Here is a 16,044-nt window from a genome sequence, read left to right as displayed (position 1 = left end):
ACTAAAAATTAAAAATAAATAAATTGGCTGGCTGTCAGTGGCTCTAGCCTGTAATCCCAGCTACTCAGGAGGCTGATTTCTGAGGATCAGTGTTTCAAAGCCATCTTTGTCAGAAAAGTCAGTAAGGCTGGGGCTGGGAAGGTAGCTCAGCGGTAGAGTGCATGCCTTGCGAGCATGAGGCCCTGGGTTCGATTCCTCAGCACCACATAAACAGAAAAAGCCGGAAGTGGCGCTGTGGCTCCAGTGGTAGAGCGCTAGCCTTGAGCTGAAGAGCTGAGGGACAGCACCCAAGCCCAGAGTTCAGGCCCCATGACTGGCAAAAAAAAAAAAAAAAGAAAAGTCAGTAAGGCTCTTATTTCCAAATAACCACCAAAAAGCCAGATGTAGAACTCTGTCTCAAGTGGTAGCCTTGAGCACAAAAGCTCAAGCATAGTATCCAGGCATCAAAAAAGTAAAATCAAGGTGAGTTTTTTGTTTGTTTGTTTGGTTGTGGGGCTTGAACTTTGGACCTGGGCACTGTCCCTCAGCTCTTCAGCTCAAGGTGAGCGCCCTACCACTTGAGACACAGTGCCACTGCCAGTTTTCTGATGGATAATTGGAGATAAGATTCTCACAGACTTTCCTGCCCAAGCTGCCCAAGGGTAAGTACTGTAACCATTCACTTTATAGATGAGGAAGAGAAATTAAGGCACAGAGAAGCTATGTGATGTAAGTAATAAAGATAAGATTTGAATCTGGTCTTTTATTTTGAAGCCTGCATTCTATCCACTTCACAAGAACTTGGGAAGAGACTCATCTCACACTTAAACTCAGTTACATACTTGGGTCAGTGGTAATACAACTGCTAGAAGAGAGCCCTGATTTTGCTCTAGTCATTGGCTAAGATAGGATGTAAATTCCCGTGTTCTCTGTCCTATATGCCCTTTCCCTGGAAGAAAAACACCAACCAGAGGCCTTCAGTCAATTCCTGTAAGTTGGGTTTTTGTTGTTTGTGTTTGTTTTCTTGTCGATCTGGAACTCAGGGCCTGGCTGCTGTCCCTCAGCTTTTTCACTTAAAGGCTAGTGCCCTACCACTTTAAGCCATGGCTCTACTTCCAGTTTTCTGCTGGGCAATTGGAGATAAGAGTCTCATGGACTTTCCTGTCCAGACTGGCTTTAAACCACAATCCTCAGATCTCAGCCTACTGAGTAGGTAAGATTATAGGTGTGAGCCACGGGCACCTGGCTTTCCTGTAGGGTTTTTGCTTGATGTCAAGGACTCAGAGGGTTCTCCATGGCCTAATACCTCTTGCTCCTTTCAGGGATATCTGCTTTAGAGACATTTATTAGAGTAGCACTTCTTTCACAGAAGAGGTTGGGGCCTGATAAAATGCAAAGACATCTCTGGCTTCCCAAGGCTTATGATCTGAGTAACTATTGGTCAGGACAGTCTTACAGGAATAACAGACATGTGAGGGAGGGTTTAGGCCTCCTGGTGCATGGTGAGGATAGGAGTGATGGCAGGAAAAGAGGAAAAGAAAGGCTTAGAAAGTAATGCTGGAGCAGTGGGTGAGTTTCAGTTGGTTGAGCATGCAAGTCAACCATATGAGTTTGACTGTGGGATGAAACAATATATATTGGTGATTTGCTTCAAAATTATATAGGCAAAGGGAGCTGGGAAATGGCTCAGTAGTAAAGTGCTTGCCTCACATCATGAGGCTCTGGGTTCTATTCCTCAGCACCACATAAACAGAAAAGGCCAGAAGTGGTGCTGTGGCTCACGTGGTAGAGCGCTAGCCTTGAGCTGAAGAGCTGAGGGACAGTGCCCAGGCCCAGAGTTCAAACCCCATGACTGAACAAAAATAAATAAATAAACAAACTATTCTTTAAAAGAAATTATAGGGCTAGGAAGATGGCTCAGTGGTAGAGTACTTGCCTTGCAGGCCTGAGGCCCTGGGTTTGATTCCTCAGCACCACATAAGCAAAAAAAGCTGGAAGTGGCACTGTAACTCAAGTGGTAGAGTGCTCGCCTTGAGCTGAAGAGCTGAGGGACAGTGCCCAGGCCCAGAGTTCAAGCCCCAGGACTGACAAAAAAAAAAAAAATAGAAAGAAAGAAAGAAAGAAAGAAAGAAAGAAAGAAAGAAAGAAAGAAAGAAAGAAAGAAAGAAAGAAGGAAAGAAAGAAAGAAATTATACAGGCAAAGGGAAAATGGGGTGGGGGAAATATTGATGAATACTATTGGACATGAGTAGATAATTGCTCTAGGTACATTATAAGTGCATAAGGCTTTCATCTGCCAACTTGAGCATGTTTGAAATTTTTCACTGTAATTTTTGTGTGTGTGTGCTGGTACAGGGCTTGAACTCAGGGTCTGGGCACTGTCACTTAGCTTGTTGCTTAAAGTTGGTGCTCTACTATTTGAGCCACAGCTGCACTTCTGGCTTTTTGGTAGTTAATTGGAGAGAAGAGTCTTGGACTTTCCTGCCTAGGCTGGCTTTGAAGCAGGGTCCATATACTTCCATTAGTGTGGAAGTTGGGTACTGGTAGCTAGCTCATGACTATAATCTTAAGCTACTCAGGAGTCTAAGATCAGAGGATCCCCGTTCAAAACTAAACTCATGCCCAGGTCCTGAGGTCAAGCCCCAGGAGTGACACAAAACAACAACAAAAAACAACAACAAAGCAGTTGGAGGTTCCTCAAAAGACTACACATAGAAGTCCCCTATGACCCAGCAATCCCACTTTTTGGCATTTACCCAAAGGATCACAAACAAGGACATACTAAAGCTACCAGCACAACTATGTTTATCACAGCATTAGTCACCATAGCTAAGATATGGAACAAACCCAAATGCCCCTCAGTAGATGAATGGATCAAGAAAATTGTATTATATATATATATATATATATATATATATATATATATATATATATATATATATATAAATTCTATGCCTCCATCAGAAAGAATGATATTGCCCCATTTGTTAGGAAATGGAAAGACTTGGAAAAAATTATATTAAGTGAAGTAAGCTAGGCCCAAAGAAATATAGGTCCCATGGTTTCCCTTATTTGCAATAACTAGTATATATCTAGGACAAGCAGAAAAGGTCAAAAGCTACTTACATATGAGCATGTAAGGTGATGTTAAGCGAAATGAACCCCAAGATAGGGACACAAGAGGTTTTATCTTTCTTGCTGTTGTTCTTAATGTACTTACAATGTATTATGTGACTTTTTTGTTTCTTTTGTATGTTCTTCTCCCATGGTATGACCCCTGTTGTCACTGTATTTGATTCTGGTGCCCTGCATCTTGTATATACATTTTTCTAATTTGGGGAGGGGAAGAGATATAAGAAAATGTTGGTAGGGCTGGGAAGGTGGCTCAGTGGTAGAGCGCTTGCCTTGCATGCATGAGGCCCTGGGTTCAATTCCCCAGCACCATTTAAGCAAAAAGAAAACAAGCCGGAAGTGGCACTGTGGCTCAAGTGGTAGAGCGCTAGCCTTGAGCTGAAGAGCTGAGGGACAGCGCCCAGGCCCAGAGTTCAGGCCCCACAACCAGACCCCCCCCCCAAAAAAAAAAATTCTGATAGCCAGGCACTGGTGGCTCACGCCTGTAATCCTAGCTATTCAACAGGCTGAGATCTGAAAACAGTGGTTCAAAGCCAGCCCAGGCGGGAAACTCCGTGAGACTCTTATCTCCAATAAGCCACTCAGAAAACTAGAAGTGGCACTGTGGCTCATGTGGTAGTATGCTCAACTTGAGCTGAAGAGCTAAGGGATAGCACCCAGGCCCAGTGTACAGTACCTTTACAATAAAAAATATATATGAAAAAACAACAAAAATTATAAAGAATAATTTATTTCACTTTTGGACAGCAGATCACTGTTGCCTGGCCTACACTGGCTTGAACTGCTAGGCTGAATGATCCTCTTTCTTCAGTTTCCCAAATAGCTGCAACTACAGAAAAATAACACTGTACTATAATGAATATTTTCAATACCATATTCTGTGCTTTATTATTTTCTTTTTGCCAGTACTGGGGTTTAAACTTAGAATCTTGTGCTTGCCCAGGTTCCTTGCTCAGCTGGTTGCCTTGTGCTAACCTAGTTTCCTTTTTTTTTTTTTTTTTTGTCGGTCGTGGGGCTTGAACTCTGGGCCTGGGCGCTGTCCCTCAGCTCTTCAGCTCAACTCGAGCGCTCTACCACTTGAGCTACAGCGCCACTTCCAGGTTTCTGGTGGTTTATTGGAGATAGGAGTCTCATGGTCTCTCCTGCCCGGGCTGGCTTTGAACCGCGATCCTCAGATCTCAGCCTCCTGAGTAGCTAGGATTACAGGCGTGAGCCACCAGCGCCCGGCTAACCTAGTTTTCTTGTTTAGCAGGCATTCTACCACTTGAGCCACAGTATCAGCCTGACTTTTGTCCTGGTTATTTTGGAGATGGACTCTCTTGAACTTTTCTGCCTGGGTTAGCTTCAAATTGACTCTGCCATAGGCTGACTTTGAACTGCTATCCTCAGATGTCATTTTCCTGGAGTGGCTAGGATTACAGGCATGAGTCACCAGCACCTGGCTCCACACCACTTTAACAACAGCAAAACTGAGGCTCACGGAGGCTAAGTCAGTTATGCAACATGGAATTGAAGCTGAACCCGGGGCTTCCAACTCCGGAATTCCAAAGTTAGTCTGGGGTAGGGCTAGCCAACAACAGAGGCAAGAGAAGCAAGAATGACAGCCTCTGGTTGGCGGGGGCTGAGGGGTTATTCTGTGAGCCAATCTCATCCACTTCCAAGTCCTGCCCAGAGGCAGCCTGGCCTGTGCATAATTGGTGTGGCACAGACCCCAGCAGGGCCCCAGGGAGCCATTGAGTGCACTGAGGAAAGCTCCCAGCCACTGATTTCACGTGCTTCTTGGTAGTTAAGAAAACACTGAGTCTAGCCCAGCAGGCTCTGGACCCTTTCACGGGCATCTTGAGAATGGCTGCACGAACATCTGGGTCTGATAAAAGGAGCCCCACGTGGGCTTCCCTGCCCCCTTTCCCATAACTGTTTCCGCACGTACCCTTGAAGCTCTGTGCGTGTGGCTGTTCTTTTCTTGTCTTTCCTCTCAAACATATGGATCCCCAGCTCCTATTTCAAACTTAAATGCTCCTCTGCTACATACTCCCCCAAAGCTCTCAATTTCCTTTTTCCATTGCTCATTCTTTCCTAAAGTGCACGGGAAAAAAAAAATCTCTTAGGTCTATTCCAATTTCCTTGTTTGTGAAAGGGCAAGGGAGAGCAGGGATTTCAATCATCAAGGTGAAGGCACAGCCTGATTCCTTCCACAGGACACCTCAATGACGGAGAGATCAAAGCTGCCCAGGTAGGAGAAAAGCATCACAGAAAATCCCTAACTCCTCCAAAAGAGATTCATCCTACAGGAGGCCTGATACAGAGCCATCTGCTCCCTTCTGGCTGCAACTTCCTCTTTGAAAATCACTAATGGAACAGAAGAAAAAGCTCAGGCATGATTCCCAGAAGATTAGGGCTGAAGAGGGTGTGTGTCATCTGGGAAGCATGGTACAGGTCTTTGCCTGCTTAGCCTGTGGCTTTGTACTTCTTCAGGTAATGGTGACTTACTTCTCTCCCAGGGGAGAGGGCCAGCTCTCAGCTCTGCAATGTGAGGCACTCAGCAGCAATGGGGCAGGAGGGCAGGATGTTAAATGCATCAAAGGGCATCCAGGACAGAAGATGGGCCCACACACAGAGGTCAGGAAGTCCCAGAAACTAGCAGGCAATATAAAGGTCCTAAGGGAAAAGAGATGCTAAAAGATTAGAGTAATGGGGACTAGGAACAGCAAAATCCTCTCTGCTAGGGCAGCTACTCACCGATGGCCCACTGTGGTGAAGAATATGGGCATTGTGCTGCCAGATCCAACACTGTTCCAAAAGCGGCCAGGAAGCCAAGTGCCTGGGTCATGTCTATAATCCTAACCACTCAGAAGGTTGTGATCTTAGGATCATGATTTGTAAGTAGCCAGGGGTAGACAAATATTGGAGACTCTTCTTTTCCAATTAACCAGCAGAAAGCCAAAAAAAGCCAGGACTAGACGCATGGCTAGAGGCAAAGAGCACCAGCCATAAGTGAAAAAACTGAATGAGAGTACAAGGCCTTGAGTACAGTTCTGTTAAATACAAAATAGGACTGTGCATGATTGCTCATGCCTGCAATCCCAGATACTGGGAAACAGAAATTGGGAGGATCTCAGTTGGAGGTTGGTAGGACAGGGAAGTTAGCAACATCCAATGTTAACAAGCCACTCATGGTGATCCACACTTATGATCCTGTCAGCAGCACAATATCCTAGCTACTCAGGAGGCTACCATCTGAGGATCACTGTTCAGGTAGACAAATCTGAGAGAATCTTACCTTATAACTAGCAAAAAGACATAAGTAGGCTCAAGTAGTAGAGCCTCAACCTTAAAATCTTAGGCCTTTTAAAGGAGTAATCTTTAGATTACCTGTCTGTTACCAGGTAGATCCGTTTAGCCTTGCAATTTCCTTGGTACTGGAAGAAAGACAGAGGAGTGTGAGATGACCAGAAGAGGACTTTCAGAGCAAGGGAAAATGTGTGGTGCAAAGGCAGGGTGTATGCAGGAATGTGTATGTAGGTGCATTTGCATAGTTCATTTGCAGCCCATTTTGGTAGAAGGATCTTGTTTTCTCAGATGTCAGTAAATACAGTGCCCTTCTAACAGGACCTTCAGGACTCCAATCTACCCTTCTCCCACTTCCCACCTCCACATTGCTATTCACTTAACAAGTAGATATTTATGGAGTACCTTCTTGATTATCTGGTTCTGGGGTTGCACCAAAGAAAAAGAAAGACAGTCCTTCTTCTTAGGGGCCCATGACGTAAAGGGAAGACAAACATCAAGTGGGAAGCTACAAGTGAGAGGAGTATGCAGGCACTCTGAGAACCAAGTAGAATGGGAAGGAGGAAGGCAAAAAGATTAGCTTGGGAAGGTGTCTCAGCCGGATCTGAAGGATGAGCATGAGGCTAGAATGAGTCAGGTAGAAGGGAAGGAGAGTGCTTCAGGCAGAGGAAGCAGCCTGGGCAACATCTGGAGGTTGGATTTTCCCCAGTTCTTGATGAATGTCTATTGTTGGAGCTAAGGCCAACTTCTTCTTGGGAGGGGTTTCAGGGGGCTTCGGAAGGCAAGTATGGGACCCACGTGGCAGTGGCACAAAGCCAGGGCTAAGAAGCTTAAAAAAAATATGGTGTAGGGATTCAAAAAGCTTAGATAATAGCATTGAAAGAGTCTTCTGAGCAAGGTGTGGTAATATATGCCTGTTATCCCAGCACTCAGGAGGTACAAAAAGGAGGGTCAAAAATTATATTTAAGACCAGCCTGGGCTGTATAACAAGACCCAATCTCAAACAAACAAGCAAACCAACAAAATGGAAAAAAAAAAAAGCAGAGCCTAAGACAAAGTGACCTTAAAATTTCTTTAATTTGGACTCTTTAAAGATTGCTCTCTCTTTCTCTCATTTGGTAAGCCAGGCAGAGTAGAAGTAGGAGTTAGTTATTATACTTGTTTTTTGTATTGTTAGTGGTGGTGGTAGTGGGGTTTAAACTCAGGGCCTGGGAGCTATCCCTGAGCTTTTCTGCTCAAGGCTAACACACTACTACTTTGAGCCACAGCTCCACTTCTGATTTTCTGGTGATTAGAGCTAAGAGTCTCATGGACTTTACTCCCTGGGCTGGCTTTGAACCTTGATCCTCAGATCTCAGCCTCCTGAGCAGCCAGGATTATAGGCATGAGCCACCAGCGCCCAGCCTACATTATTTTTTTTAATAGAGCAGAAAACTGAAGTTCCCAGAGAAAAAGTATCCAAGTTTATATGTTCAACACTCACTTATTAATTGACTCATAAATATGAATGGATGCATACTGTGGGCAGATTTATGCTAAGTGTCTATCTGAGGTGGTGCACAGAGCTATGGATAGGTCACAGACACATCTCACCCAAAGAAGCCAAGGTTCAACCAACTGAAATTCTGATTCCAGTTCTGTTGCCTCTCAAATACACTAAATGGCAGGGTTGCTATGCTTTCACTTGTGGCTTATGAAGGTGCCTCTGAACATCAAGGCTTTGTCAGTACCACCACCCTCACAACATATCAGGTGAGAAAGCAGCATAATCCTTATGTAAATGTGCTGTCAAGGCAAAGTTCTAACCCTGATTCTCTTCCATGTAGAAACTATGAGTGAAGGGGTTGGGAAGGTGGCTCAGTGGTAGAGCGCTTGCCTTGCATGCCTGAGGCCCTGGGTTCCATTCCTCAGCACCACATAAGCAAAAAGAAAAAAGCTGGAAGTGGTGCTGTGGCTCAAGTGGTAGAGCGCTAGCCTTGAGCTGAAGAGCTGAGGGACAGCACCCAGGCCCAGAGTTCAGGCTCCACGACTGGACCCAAAAAAAAAAAAAAAAGGAAACTATGAATAAATCAAAGGTATGGGACCATACTGGGATATGGTAAATTATACAGGACTCTAGGCATTCACACAGAGAGACCAAAGAAGGATTCTCTTAGATGAGGAACAGAAGGATGCAAGGCCTATTTGCTTCTGATTATATAAAATAATATTAATCAAAATGGACTCCAGGAAATGGAAACAAGTTCTTTTCTTTGTTTTTTTTTCTTTTTGTCTTGTTTGTTTATGTCTTTGAGAGGATGGGGGCACAGAAATGGAGAGACAAAGAGTGAACAAATGCAGCAATGGTCAGCCGGATGCTGGTGGCTCACGCCTGTAATCCTAGCTGCTCAGGAGGCTGAGATCTGAGGATCTCAGTTCAAAGCCAGCCTGGGCAGGAAATCCTGTGAGATTCTTATCTCCAATTAACCACCAGAAAACTGGAAGTAGCGCGGTGGCTCAAGTGGTAGAGCACTCGCATTAAGCTGGAGAGCTCAGGCTCAGAGTTCAAGCCCCACAACCGACAAATAAACAAACAAAAAAAAGCAGCAGCAACAGTGGTACTCACTAGACATTGTGTGGAAAATGAACTGTACAACTTGTGGGTAAGAATGGGAATGTAGAACTGGGAAAGAGTGAGGGAAGGGGGTAACACTGTCCAAAAAGGAAATGTACTCATAGCAGGGAGCCAGTGGTCCTGTCCTTAATCCTAGCTTACTCAAGATGCTGAGATCTGAGAACTGCAGTTCGAAGCCAGCCTGGACAAGAAACTCTGTGAGACTCTTTTGTATTTTTTTTTTTGGGTCCGGTCGTGGGGCCTGAACTCTGGGCCTGGGCGCTGTCCCTCAGCTCTTCAGCTCAAGGCTAGCGCTCTACCACTTGAGCCACAGCGCCACTTCTGGCTTTTTTCTTTTTGCTTATGTGGTGCTGAGAATCGAACCCAGGGCCTCAGGCATGCAAGGCAAGCGCTCTACCACTGAGCCAACTTCCCAGCCCCTCTGTGAGACTCTTTTTTTTTTTTTTTTTGTCGGTCGTGGGGCTTGAACTCTGAGCCTGGGCGTTGTCCCTCAGCTCTTCAGCTCAAGGCGAGCGCTCTACCACTTGAGCTACAGAGCCACTTCCAGTTTTCTGGTGGTTTATTGGAGATAGGAGTCTTTCATGCCCGGGCTGGCTTTGAACCGCGATCCTCAGATCTCAGCCTCCTGAGTAGCTAGGATTACAGGCGTGAGCCACCAGCGCCCGGCTCTCTGTGAGACTATGTCCAATTAACCACCAGAAAAACCAGAAGTAGCACTGTGGCTCAAAGTGGTAGAGAGCTAGCCTTGAGGAAAAAAGCTCAGGGACAGTGCCCAGGCCCTGAATTCAAGCCCCATGACTGACAAAAAGAAAAGAAAAGAAAAGAAAAGAAGCGCACTCATTACCTGACTTATGAAACTGCAATCCCTGTGTACATCGCCTTTATAATAAATAACAACAGAAAATTGAGTCCCAGCTGGGTACCTTTAAGAGTCTTTGGAGCCAGGCACTGGTGACTCACACCTGTAATCCTAGCTACTGAGGAGGCTGAAATCTGAGGATCACAGTTCAAAGCCAGCCCAGGCAGAAAAATCCGTGAGACTCTTATCTCCAATAAACCACTACAAAACCAGAAATGGTGCTGTGGCTCAAGTGGTAGAGCACTTGCCTTGAGCTGAAGAGCACAGGGATAGCGCCCAGGCCCAGAGTTCAAGCCCCACAACCGACCAAAAAAAAAAAAAAAAAGTCCTTGGATGTTTGTTGTCCCACCTCCATCCTGGTTTTATCCAGAGCAAAAACTTTCCTCTGTTCTCTTTTGTGTGCTGGCAAACGGGCTTGAAATCAGGGCCTCCGATTCTCACTAGACTTTTTCTGCTGAAGGCTGGCATTTTACTACTTCAGCCACACTTCCTCTTCTGGCTTTTTGCTGGTTAAATGGAGATAAGAATCTCATGCTTGTTTCTACTTTGGCTGGCTTTGAACAGTGATCCTCAGATCTCAGCTTCCTGAGGAGCTAGGAGTACAGAGGTGAGCTACCAGCATGCCAACTGAGCAAAAGCATTTCAGAGCTCACCTTTGCAAGCCTTCGTTCTTTCTAAACACCATCTGTAGAAGCAGAAAAAAGGAAATTGAGAGTGTAAAAGAGAGCAAGGAAAGATACCAGAACTACTCTGCCTGTGGCACAGCTATGTAGTAAGTCCACTCGCAAAGGTCAGCTATGACTGACACAACCCAACCAGACAGACATCCCGAAAAGATGGTTTGGGAGTGGTTAGTGGATCTCCCCAGAGCCTGGGCAGTGTTATTTCCTAAGGCAACTGCAAGTCACAGAGGATGAAAGCTATGACTGAATGTCTGGGGCCTGGTTGGGAGGCTTTTTGCCAGGAGGTGGGGGTGGAGAGGTAGAGAGGGTGGAGGGGTGGAGACTTGGCTGGTTTTGCACAGACAAATCTCTTCATTTTTCCAGACTGGAAAAAGCTGTTTGGGTTGTGCACATTTGCAGAGAGTCACGGTATTTACTACGCTTCCTAGGCTCAACAGATTTCTTTTTGTCATTCAGTCAAATGCAGCTTGTATTTTTCAGCGCCAGAGCTGAACAGACGGTGGGGGTTCTTCCCCCAGAGTTGTGTTCAAAAAACACATCACAAGTGACTCAAAAAGCCCAGCTCCCTTGGGCAGCAGGGGTGGGTGGGGTGACATGTTGGAGAGACAAAGAATGGTGTTTAGACAAACATTTTCTCCCCCTTGGAGGTGTGCGGTGACACTGGTTATTTACCCAGCACATATGATTTTAAGCAATTGTATCAACAGACTGCTAGACTAGCACCCCATGCATTCATTTTGCATGTGCTTCTCAGTTATCCACAGCATAAAGGTAAAATTAAGGTGTATTGGATGAATAATCATTTAAAAAGAGGTTCATAAACCAGGTGCCTGTGGCTCATGCCTACAATCCTGAACTATTCAGGAGACGGAGATCTGAGGATGACAGTTTGGAGCCAGGTCAGGCAGGAAAGTCCAAGAGACTCCCATCTCCAATTAAGCACCAATTAAGCTAGCTGGAGGGCTGGTCTTAAGAAAAAAACAAAAGAATGCGAGACAACACCCAGGACCTGAGTTCTAGCCCTAGGACTCTCCCCCTCCCCACTCTCCCAACCAAAAAAAAAAAAAAAAAAGCTAATAAAAATAAATCCTTTCTAGGCTAAGTCCTGGTGGCTCAGCCCTGTTATCCTAGCTGTAGTCAGGGAGGCTAAGATCACAGGTTCAAGGTTCAAAGTGAGCAGGGCAGACAAATCTGAGAGACTCTTATCACCAATTAACCTTTAAGAAGCCAGAAGTGGAGCTGTGGTTCAAATAGTAGAGAAATGCTTGGCATCTCTGCCTCCATTTTGGATGCATCTTTGCTTTAAGCCATTCTCCCTGCAGTTATTTTGCAGTCACCTTGAGTTCCTGGAAGGACAGGTGTAATAACAACTTTATGACAAGGGACTGAAACTACCCCTGAGAAAACAATAGAGCCTCTGCAGGACCGGCTACCACCCAGTAAGGAAGCCTTGTTTACTCCAATCTCTAATAAACCTCTCCCAATATAAGGCTGAAATAAAGACCTCTGGAACTCACCATGCAGAACTCTCTTCTCTTGCCCCAAACTCTTTGACTATTTAAACCTATAGCTCATTCCTGTACCTAGAAGGTGGCTGGAAACATACAGAAATGCTGTTTTCCTGGGCATGCCTGGTCCACATAGTAAATCTCCTTTCTCTTCCCTCTACCATGTAATTAGACACATAAGAACCAGTGGTCAGACATGACACGTGGAACTCCTGAACTCGGCTTCTGTTCGAGTAGTTGCTTTCAGGGCCCCACACATGCTATGTAAGTGCTCTATTACTGAACTATTTTAGTCTTGCACTTTGCTTTTTTTGTGTGTGCCAGTCTTGGGACTTAAACTCAGGGCCTGGATGTTGTCCTTGAGTTTTTTTTTTGTTCAAAGCTAGAGTTTACCATTTGAGCCACAGCTCTCCTCCTAACTTTTTAGTGGTCAATTGGAGATAAGAGTGTCACAGAGAGCTGGGAATGTAGCTTAGTGGTAGAGTGCTTGCCTAAATGCATAAGACCCTGTGTTCAATTCCTCAGCACCACATAAGTAGAAAATAAAAAAAAATTAGGGCTGGGAAGGTGGCTCAGTGGTAGAGCGCTTGCCTTGCATGCCTGAGGCCCTGGGTTCGATTCCTCAGCACCACATAAGCAAAAAGAAAAAAGCCGGAAGTGGTGCTGTGGCTCAAGTGGTAGAGCGCTAGCCTTGAGCTGAAGAGCTGAGGGACAGCGCCCAGGCCCAGAGTTCAGGCCCCACGACTGGACCCAAAAAAAAAAAAAAAAGAAAGAAAAGAAAAAAGAAAGAAAAAAAGAAAAAAATTATTTTATTAAGTTAAAAAAAAAATGTCACAGACTTTTCTGTCCAGGCTAGCTTGGATCTCAAATCTCAGCCTCCTGAGTGAGGAGATTGAGGCACAGATAATGCCTAGCTACACTTTGCATTTTTTTGAGGGGGGGTCTGGGGCCTGAAAAGAAAAAAGAAAAGAAAAACACCATTTCACCAAGTGTTGGTGGTTCTGGCCAGTAATCCTAGTTATTCAGAGGCTGAGATGTGAGAATCACAGTTCGAAGTCAACCTGGGAAAGAATGAGACACTAATCTCCAATTAACTACCAGAAGACTGAAAGTGGAGCTGTGGCTGAAAACGGTAGAGCACTAGCCTTGAGAAAAACCAAACAGAATAAACAAAACCAACAACAACAAAACCAACTCAAGGGACATTGCCCAGGCTCTGAATTCAAGCCATACCACCAGCAACAACAACAAAAAACCATTTCATTTAAAATGAGACTTTCAAAGACATTTCTCCAAAGTAGATATATGCAAGGGTCAGGAAACATGAAAAGTGTTCATCACTGTAAGGTCAGCCCTGGGAAGGCAGAGCAGACTCCCCCCATCTTTTGGCTAAGTCTCCACCCAACACCTGTGTCACCCAGGTAACTGGCACACCTGGAGGGAGTCACCTCCCCCTCCTCTGAGGTCACATCCTGGCCAGCCAGGTCACACCTCCCATCAGACTGTGGGAGGGTCCCAGGCTCTGAGGTCACATCCACATCCTGTGGTACCACACCTTCCCTTACCTGATCACCTTCTGCCTGTCCCTTCCCTAGTGAAGGCAGGGCAAAACAGCCCTCCAGCCCTTTTTGGCCATGCTTTTCCACCATGCATGGCAGGGCAGCAGTTTGGTAAAACAATCTTCTCTTCCTGCCTGAACACCGCACAGTGTTCTCTTTATCGGCTACCTAATTAAACCTACCTATTTACCTTACAAGCACTGCTAATCTGAAGAGATGCAAAGCAAAACTATAAGTTGGAGCCAGGTGACTATCACCTAGCTACTCAGGAGGCTGAGATCTGAGAACTGCAGTTTGAAGCCAGGTGGGGCAGGAAAGTCCCTGAGATTCTTATCTCTAGTAACCCACCAGAAAACTGGAAGTGGCGCTGTGTCTCAAAGTGGTAGAGCTCTAACTTTGAGTGAAAAATCTTAGGGACAGAACCCAGGCCCTAAGTTCAAGCCTCATGACTGACAAACAAACAAAACTATAAATTGGTACTACCTCATTTTCATTAGATGGCTATTGTCAGAAAAACAGACAAATGTGGTCCACATTTGTTAAGACATTGAAACTTGTATTTCTGCTGATGGACATGTACAGATACACTTACTGGAAGATACAGCTATTAGAAAAAACTGTATGTTGGTTCTTCGAAAATTTCAAAACTTGGGCTAGGAAGGTGGCTCAGTGGCAGAGCGCTTGCCTTGCATGCAGGAGGCCCTGGGTTCGATTCCTCAGCACCACATAAGCAAAAAGAAAAAAGCCAGAAGTGGTGCTGTGGCTCAAGTGGTAGAGAGCTAGCCTTGAGCTGAAGAGCTGAGGGATAGCGCCCAGGCCCAGAGTTCAGGCCCCACGATCAGACCAAAAAAAAAAAATTTTTTTTTTCAAAACTCCTTTATGTCCCAACAATTCCACTCATGGGTAAGAATCCCCAAGAGAAATCCAAACATCTTGAAGAAATATTTGTACACTCATGTTCACAGTAGCATTGCCCACAACTGTCAAGAAGTAAAAGTAACCCAACTATCCCCCAAGAGATGAAAGCCAAGTGTGGTTTACCTAAAATGGAAAAGCGGCCAACCTTAAAAGAATTTCTTTCTGATCTATGCTTCAGCATGGTTGAAACTTGAGGATATTATGCTAAGGGACATAAGCTAGCCACAAAAAGACAAATACTGCATGTTTTCCCTGATATACTCCACTTTCTCTCATCTACTCTATTAGGAGGGTTGAGTCACCAAGGACTGGAAAGAAGGAAGGCGGGTTGTGTTTAATGGGTACAGAGCTTCAGTTTTACAAAATGGAAGGAGTTCTCGAAACCAGATGGTGGTGATGGTGATGAGCGTTGTTGATGAATGTAGTGCATGGCTGTGATCCAAGCACTGGGGATGTTGAGGCAGTAAGAGTATGACTTGAGCCTGGAGTTGGTGGCTCACAAGTGTAATCCTAGGTACTTTGGAGGATCATGGTTCCAAGGCAGCACAGGCAGGAAAGTCTGTGAGACTCTCACCTCCAATTAACTACCAAAAAAACGAAGAAAGAAAGAAAAGAGAGAGAGAGAGAGAGAGAGAGAGAGAGAGAGAGAGAGAGAGAGAGAGAGAGAGAGAGAGAGAGAGAGAAAGTTGGAAGTGAACCTGTGGCTCAAGTGTAGAGCACTATCCTTGAATAAAAGAGCTCAGGCCCTGAGTTCAAGTCCCATGTCTGGCTACCCCCGCCCCCTCCACCCCCAAAAGCAACAACAAATCTTGTATAGAGCCTAGGGATAAAAGTTAGAGGTAGAGCAACTAGGTACATAAGACAGTCCCATACAGTCCTTAGCACTGCAACAAAACAACAAAGAAAGTGGGGGTGGGGGAGGAGACCAGAGAAAGAGCAGACAGGACTTGAGAGAAGGGAAAAGAACAGGAAAACAACAACAAACCTGTTCCAGGTTTCTTTTCCAAAGTAGAAAGGCAGGGATGGGAAACGAGTTTCGGTTGCTATGGAAATGGATTGGCAGGGTCTTACAGGAGCAGCAGCTGGAGTGGAACTAGTGTCCTGGATGCTGGCCCTGTGACAGACACAGCTTCTGTCTGGGGATAAGACAAAAGGCTTATCAGGGAAGAGGAAGATGAGTCAGTGAGAGGAAGAGGGGAGGAGAAAGGGGAGGAGGGGGAAAGGAGGAGAAGCAGAGACAGTGATGTCCCTTCACGGAGGAGGCCTAAGAATTCTGCAGACTTTGGAGTAGAATAGGAGGTGGTGCATGAGCCTGTCTGTGCCGCAGATGTATTCCACTAGCCTACAAAACAAACAGCAAAATAAACCCAACTGTAGAAAAAGAATGAAGAGTCTAGTCTTTCCAGGAAGCTTCCAGCTGCTGAATGACGAGAGGCCCACCACTTAGAAGCCCTCCAGGGGGCTTGGGGGGGGCAGGAAATGCAGAAGCCAGGATTGGCTAGC

This window comes from Dipodomys merriami, unplaced genomic scaffold (assembly GCF_024711535.1).
Source record: "Dipodomys merriami isolate MVZ:Mamm:240054 unplaced genomic scaffold, mDipMer1.0.p SCAF_41, whole genome shotgun sequence".
Lineage (NCBI taxonomy): Eukaryota > Metazoa > Chordata > Mammalia > Rodentia > Heteromyidae > Dipodomys > Dipodomys merriami.
The sequence above is the reverse complement of the archived record's forward strand: the minus strand, read 5'-3'. Positions refer to the sequence as shown.